This window comes from Lepidochelys kempii, chromosome 22, assembly GCF_965140285.1.
Source record: "Lepidochelys kempii isolate rLepKem1 chromosome 22, rLepKem1.hap1, whole genome shotgun sequence".
Taxonomy (NCBI): Eukaryota; Metazoa; Chordata; order Testudines; family Cheloniidae; genus Lepidochelys; species Lepidochelys kempii.
In genome coordinates, this window is record NC_136401.1 from 1,577,987 (window position 1) to 1,586,474 (window position 8,488).

Sequence of the window (8,488 nt, forward strand, 5' to 3'; positions counted from 1 at the left end):
GTCAGTGAAGCCCCGCCCCCTAATCAGGGCTCAGCTTCTCTCCCAGCACAAAGCCCCTCCAAGCCTCTACACATACAGATACCAACAATACAAAACCAAACACACACACAAATACCTTCTCCTCCAACAGAACTCCCACTCAAACTCCCCTGTTTACAGGTCTCTTTGCTAGCTCCTGTGCCACTGCAGCTGACTGTGCCGCTGCCTGACTGGCTGCTGCCTTTATAGGACCCCTAGTCAGTGAAGCCCCGCCCCCTAATCAGGGCTCAGCTTCTCTCTCAGCACAAAGCCCCTACACATACAGATACCACCAACACAAAACCAAACACACACAAATACCTTCTCCTCCAACAGAACTCCCACTCAAACTCCCCTGTTTATATCTCTGTTTGCTAGCTCCTGTGCCCCTGCAGCTGTCTGTGACGCTGCCTGACTGGCTGCTACAATCATAGGACCCCTAGTCAGCGAAGCCCCGCCCCCCAATCAGGGCTCAGCTTCTCTCCCAGCACAAAGCCCCTCCAAGCCTATACACATACAGATACCACCAATACAAAACCAAACACACACACAAATACCTTCTCCTCAAACAGAACTCCCACTCCAACTCCGCTGTTTACAGCTCTGTTTGCCAGCTCCTGTGCCGCTGCAGCTGTCTGTGTCGCTGCCTGACTGGCTGCTCCCTTTATAGGACCCCTAGTCAGTGAAGTCCCGCCCCCTAATCAGGGCTCAGCTTCTCTCCAAGCACAAAGCCCCTACACATACAGATACTACCAATACAAAACCAAACACACACAAATACCTTCTCCTCCAACAGAACTCCCACTCAAACTCCCCTGTTTACAGCTCTGTTTGCTAGCTCCTGTACCGCTGCTGCTGTCTGTGTCGCTGCCTGACTGGCTGCTCCCTTTATAGGACCCCTCGTCAGTGAAGCCCCGCCCCCTAATCAGGGCTAGGCTTCTCTCCCAGCACAAAGCCCCTACACATGCAGATACTACCAATACAAAACCAAACACACACAATTACCTTCTCCTCCAACAGAACTCCCACTCAAACTCCCCTGTTTACAGCTCTGTTTGCTAGCTCCTGTGCCGCTGCCTGACTGGCTGCTCCCTTTATAGGACCCCTCCTCAGTGAAGCCCCGCCCCCTAATCAGGGCTCAGCTTCTCTCCCAGCACAAAGCCCCTACACATACAGATACCACCAACACAAAACCAAAAACACACAAATACCTTCTCCTCCAACAGAACTCCCACTCAAACTCCCCTGTTTACAGCTCTGTTTGGTAGCTCCTGTGCCGCTGCAGCTGTCCGTGCCGCCGCCTCACTGGCTGCTCCCTTTTTGGACCCCTAGTCAGTGAAGCCCCGCCCCCTAATCAAGGCTCAGCTTCACTCCCAGCACAAAGCCCCTCCAAGCCTCTACACATAGAGATACTACCAATACAAAACCAAACACACACACAAATACCTTCTCCTCCAACAGAACTCCCACTCAAACTCCCCTGTTTACAGCTCTGTTTGCTAGCTGCTGTGCCACTGCCTGACTGGCTGCTACCTTTATAGGACGCCTAGTCAGTGAAGCCCCGCCCCCTTATCAGGGCTCAGCTTCTCTCCCAGCACAAAGCCTCTACACATACAGATACTACCAATACAAAACCAAACACACACAAACACCTTTTCCTCCAACAGAACTCCCACTCAAACTGCCCTGTTTACAGCTGTTTGCTAACTCCTGTGCCGCTGCCTGACTGGCTGCTACCTTTCTCGGACCCCTAGTCAGTGAAGCCCTGCCCCCTAATCAGGGCTCAGCTTCTCTCCCAGCACAAAGCCCCTCCAAGCCTCTACACATACAGATACCAACAATACAAAACCAAACACACACACAAATACCTTCTCCTCCAACAGAACTCCCATTCAAACTCCCCTGTTTACAGCTCTCTTTGCTAGCTCCTGTGCCACTGCAGCTGTCTGTGCCGCTGCCTGACTGGCTGCTGCCTTTATAGGACCCCTAGTCAGTGAGGCCCCGCCCCCTAATCAGGGCTCACCTTCTCTCCCAGCACAAAGCCCCTACAAGCCTCTACACATACAGATACTACCAATACAATACCAAACACACACAAAAATACCTTCTCCTCCAACAGAAGTCCCACTCAAACTCCCCTGTTTACAGCTCTGTTTGCTAGCTCCTGTGCCGCTGCCTGACTGGCTGCTACCTTTATAGGACCCCTAGTCAGGGAAGCCCCGCCCCCTAATCAGGGCTCAGCTTCTCTCCCAGCACAAAGCCCCTCCAAGCCTCTACACATACAGATACTACCAATACAATACCAAACACACACAAAAATACCTTCTCCTCCAACAGAAGTCCCACTCAAACTCCCCTGTTTACAGCTCTGTTTGCTAGCTCCTGTACCGCTGCAGCTGTCTGTGTTGCTGCCTGACTGGCTGCTCCCTTTATAGGACCCCTAGTCAGTGAAGCCCCGCCGCCTAATCAGGGCTCAGCTTCTCTCCCAGCACAAAGCCCCTCCAAGCCTCTACACATACAGATACTACCAATACAAAACCAAACACACACAAACACCTTTTCCTCCAACAGAACTCCCACTCAAACTGCCCTGTTTACAGCTGTTTGCTAACTCCTGTGCCGCTGCCTGACTGGCTGCTACCTTTCTCGGACCCCTAGTCAGTGAAGCCCCGCCCCCTAATCAGGGCTCAGCTTCTCTCTCAGCACAAAGCCCCTGCACATACAGATACCACCAACACAAAACCAAACACACACAAATACCTTCTCCTCCAACAGAACTCCCACTCAAACTCCCCTGTTTACAGCTCTGTTTGCTAGCTCCTGTGAGGTTGCAGCTGTCTGTGCCGCTGCCTGACTGGCTGCTCCCTTTATAGGACCCCTAGTCAGTGAAGCCCCGCCCCCTAATCAGGGCTCAGCTTTTCTCGCAGCACCTAGCCCCTCCAAGCCTCTACACATACAGATACTACCAATACAAAAACACACACAAATACCTTCTCCTCCTACAGAACTCCCACTCAAACTCCCCTGCTTACAGCTCTGTTTGCTAGGTCCTGTGCCGCTGCAGCTGTCTGCCGCTGCCTGACTGGCTGCTACCTTTATAGGACCCCTAGTCAGTGAAGCCCCGCCCCCTAATCAGGGCTCAGCTTCTCTCCCAGCACAAAGCCCCTCAAAGCCTCTACAAATACAGATACTACCAATACAAAAACACACACACACAAATACCTTCTCCTCCAACAGAACTCCCACTCAAACTCCCCTGTTTACAGCTCTGTTTGCTAGCTCCTGTGCCACTGCAGCTGTGTGTGCGGATGCCTGACTGGCTGCTCCCTTTCTAGGACCCCTAATCAGTGAAGCCCCGCACCCTAATCAGGGCTCCGCTTTTCTCGCAGCACAAAGCCCCTACACATACAGATACTACCAATACAAAACCAAACACACACAAATACCTTCTCCTCCAACAGAACTCCCATTAAAACTCCCCTCTTTACAGCTCTGTTTGCTGGCTCCTGTGCCGCTCCAGCTGTCTGTGCCGTTACCTTTATAGGACCCCTAGTCAGTGAAGCCCCGCCTCCTAATCAGGGCTCAGCTTCTCTCCCAGCACAAAGCCCCTTCACATACAGATACCACCAATACAAAACCAAACCCACACAAATACCTTCTCCTCCAACAGAACTCCCACTCAAACTCCCTTGTATATAGCTCTGTTTGCTAGCTCCTGTGCCACTGCAGCTGTCTGTGCCCCTGCCTGACTCGCTGCTACCTTCATAGGTCCCCTAGTCAGTGAAGCCCCGCCCCCTAATCAGGGTTCAGCTTCTCTCCCAGCACAAAGCCCCTGCAAATACAGATACTACCAATACAAAACCAAACACACACACAAATACCTCCTCCTCCAACAGAACTCCCACTCAAACTCCCCTGTTTACAGCTCTGTTTGCTCGCTCCTGTGCCGCTGCAGCTGTCCTTGCCGCTGCCTGACTGGCTGCTACCTTCATAGGACCCCTAGTCAGGGAAGCCCCGCCCCCTAATCAGGGCTCAGCTTCTGTCCCAGCACAAAGCCCCTCCAAGCCTCTACACATACAGATACTACCAATACAAAACCAAACATACACAAATACCTTCTCCTCCAACACAACTCCGATGTTTACAGCTCTGTTTGCTAGCTCCTGTGCCGCTGCAGCTGTCTGTGCTGCTACCTTTATAGGACCCCTAGTCAGTTAAGCCCCGCCCCCTAATCAGGACTCAGCTTCTCTCCCAGCACAAAGCCCCTACACATACAGATACTACCAATACAAAACCAAACACACACAAATACCTTCTCCTCCAACAGAACTCCCACTCAAACTCCCCTTTTTAAAGCTCTGTTTGCTAGCTCCTGTGCTGCTGCAGCTGTCTGTGCCGCTGCCTGAGTGGCTGCTACCTTCATAGGACCCCGAGTCAGTGAAGCCCCGCCCCCTAATCAGGGCTCAGCTTCTCTCCCAGCACAAAGCCCCTACACATACAGGTACTACCAATCCAAACCAAACACACACACAAATACCTTCTCCTCCAACAGAACTCCCACTCAAACTCCCCTGTTTACAGCTCTGTTTGCTAGCTCCTGTGCCGCTGCAGCTCTCTGTGCTGCTACCTTTATAGGACCCCTAGTCAGTTAAGCCCCGCCCCCTAATCAGGACTCAGCTTCTCTCCCAGCACAAAGCCCCTACACATACAGATACTACCAATACAAAACCAAACACACACGAATACCTTCTCCTCCAACAGAACTCCCATTAAAACTCCCCTTTTTACTGCTCTGTTTGCTAGCTCCTGTGCCGCTGCAGCTTTCTGTGCCGCTGCCTGACTGGCTGCTCCCTTTATAGGACCCCTAGTCAGTGAAGACCCGCCTTCTAATCACGGCTCATCTTCTCTCCCAGCACAAAGCCCCTCCAAGCCTCTACACATACAGATACCACCAATACAAAACCAAACACACACAAATACCTTCTCCTCCAACAGAACTCACACTCAAACTCCCCTGTTTACAGCTCTGTTTGCTAGCTCCTGTGCCACTGCAGCTGTCTGTGCTGCTACCTTTATAGGACCCCTAGTCAGTGAAGCCCCGCCCCCTAATCAGGGCTCAGCTTCTCTCCCAGCACAAAGCCCCTACACATACAGGTACCACCTATACAAAACGAAACCCACAATAATACCTTCTCCTCCAATAGAACTCCCACTCAAACTCCCCTGTTTACAGCTCTGTTTGCTAGCTCCTGTGCCGCTGCAGCTGTCTGTGCCGCTGCCTGACTGGCTGCTACCTTCATAGGACCCCTAGTCAGTGAAGCCCCGCCCCCTAATCAGGGCTCAGCTTCTCTCCCAGTACAAAGCCCCTACAAGTCTCTACACATACAGATACCACCAATACAAAACCAAACACACACAAATACCTTCTCCTCCAACAGAACTCCCACTCAAACTCCCCTGTTTACAGCTCTGTTTGCTAGCTCCTGTGCCGCTGCAGCTGTCTGTGCCGCTGCCTGACTGGCTGCTACCTTCATAGGACCCCTAGTCAGTGAAGCCCCGCTCCCTAATCAGGGCTCAGTTTCTCTCCCAGCACAAAGCCCCTACACATACAGGTACTACCAATCCAAACCAAACAACACAAATACCTTCTCCTCCAACAGAACTCCCCTTTTTACAGCTCTGTTCGCTAGCTCCTGTGCCACTGCAGCTGTATGTGCCGCTGCCTGACTGGCTGCTACCTTTACAAGACCCCTAGTCAGTGAAGCCCCGCCCCCTAATCAGGGCTCAGCTTCTCTCCCAGCACAAAGCCCCTCCAAGCCTCTACACATACAGATACTACCAATACAAAACCAAACACACACACGAATACCTTCTCCTCCAACAGAACTCCCACTCAAACTCCCCTGTTTACAGCTCTGTTTGCTAGCTCCTGTGCCGCTGCAGCTGTCTGTGCCGCTGCCTGACTGGCTGCTACCTTTACAAGACCCCTAGTCAGTGAAGCCCCGCCCCCTAATCAGGGATCAGCTTCTCTCCCAGCACAAAGCCCCTACACATACAGATACTACCAATACAAAACCAAACACACACAAATACCTTCTCCTCCAACAGAACTCCCACTCAAACTCCCCTGTTTACAGCTCTTTTTGCTAGGTCCTGTGCCGCTGCACCTGTCTGTGCTGCTAACTTTATAGGACCCCTAGTCAGTGAAGCCCCGCCCCCTAATCAGGACTCAGCTTCTCTCCCACCACAAAGCCCCTACACATACAGATACTACCAATACAAAACCAAACACACACGAATACCTTCTCCTCCAACAGAACTCCCATTAAAACTCCCCTGTTTACAGCTCTGTTTGCTAGCTCCTGTGCCGCTGCAGCTGTCTGTGCCGCTGCCTGACTGGCTACTCCCTTTATAGGACCCCTAGTCAGTGAAGCCCTGCCCCCTAATCAGGGCTCAGCTTCTCTCCCAGCACAATGCCCCTCCAAGCCTCTACACATACAGATACCACCAATACAAAACCAAACACACACACATACCTTCTCCTCCAACAGAACTCGCACTCAAACTCCCCTGTTTACAGCTCTGTTTGCTCGCTCCTGTGCCGCTCCAGCTGTCTGTGCCGCTACCTTTATAGGACCCCTAGTCAGTGAAGCCCCGCCCCCTAATCAGGGCTCAGCTTCTCTCCCAGCACAAAGCCCCTACACATACAGATACCACCTATACAAAACGAAACCCACACTAATACCTTCTCCTCCAATAGAACTCCCACTCAAACTCCCCTGTTTACAGCTCTGTTTGCTAGCTCCTGTGCCACTGCAGCTGTCTGTGCTGCTGCCTGACTCGCTGCTACCTCCATAGGTCCCCTAGTCAGTGAAGCCCCGCCCCCTAATCAGGGCTCAGCTTCTCTCCCAGCACAAAGCCCCTGCAAATACAGATACTACCAATACAAAACCAAACACACAGACAAATAACTTCTCCTCCAAAAGAACTCCCACTCAAACTCCCCTGTTTACAGCTCTGTTTGCTGGCTCCTGTGCCGCTGCAGCTGTCCTTGCCGCTGCCTGACTGGCTGCTACCTTCATAGGACCCCTAGTCAGGGAAGCCCCGCCCCCTAATCAGGGCTCAGCTTGTGTCCCAGCACAAAGCCCCTCCAAGCCTCTACACATACAGATACTACCAATACAAAACCAAACACACAAATACCTTCTCCTCCAACACAACTCCCCTTTTTAAAGCTCTGTTTGCTAGCTCCTGTGCTGCTGCAGCTGTCTGTGCCGCTGCCTGACTGGCTGCTACCTTCATAGGACCCCTAGTCAGTGAAGCCCCGCCCCCTAATCAGGGCTCAGCTTCTCTCCCAGCACAAAGCCCCTACACATACAGGTACTACCAATCCAAACCAAACACACACACAAATACCTACTCCTCCAACAGAACTCCCACTCAAACTCCCCTGTTTATAGCTCTGTTTGCTAGCTCCTGTACCGCTGCAGCTGTCTGTGCTGCAACCTTTATAGGACCCCTAGTCAGTGAAGCCCCGCCCCCTAATCAGGACTCAGCTTCTCTCCCAGCACAAAGCCCCTACACATACAGATACTACCAATACAAAACCAAACACACACGAATACCTTCTCCTCCAACAGAACTCCCATTAAAACTCCCCTGTTTACTGCTCTGTCTGCTAGCTCCTGTGCCGCTGCAGCTTTCTGTGCCGCTGCCTGACTGGCTGCTCCCTTTATAGGACCCCTAGTCAGTGAAGACCCGCCTTCTAATCACGGCTCATCTTCTCTCCCAGCACAAAGCCCCTCCAAGCCTCTACACATACAGATACCACCAATACAAAACCAAACACACAAATACCTTCTCCTCCAACAGAACTCCCACTCAAACTCCCCTGTTTACATCTCTGTTTGCTAGCTCCTGTGCCGCTGCAGCTGTCTGTGCCGCTACCTTTTTAGGACCCCTAGTCAGGGAAGCCCCGCCCCCTAATCAGGGCTCAGCTTCTCTCCCAGCACAAAGCCCCTACACATACAGATACCACCTATACAAAACGAAACCCACACTAATACCTTCTCCTCCAATAGAACTCCCACTCAAACTCCCCTGTTTACAGCTCTGTTTGCTAGCTCCTGTGCCACTGCAGCTGTCTGTGCCGCTGCCTGACTCGCTGCTACCTTCATAGTTCCCCTAGTCAGTGAAGTCCCGCCCCCTAATCAGGGCTCAGCTTCTCTCCCAGCACAAAGCCCCTACACATACAGGTATTACCAATCCAAACCAAACACAAACAAATACCTTCTCCTCCAACAGAACTCCCACTCAAACTCCCCTGTTTACAGCTCTGTTTGCTAGCTCCTGTGCCACTGCAGCTGTCTGTGCCGCTGCCTGACTGGCTGCTACCTTCATAGGACCCCTAGTCAGTGAAGCCCCGCCCCCTAATCAGGGCTCAGCTTCTCTCCCAGCACAAAGCCCCTAC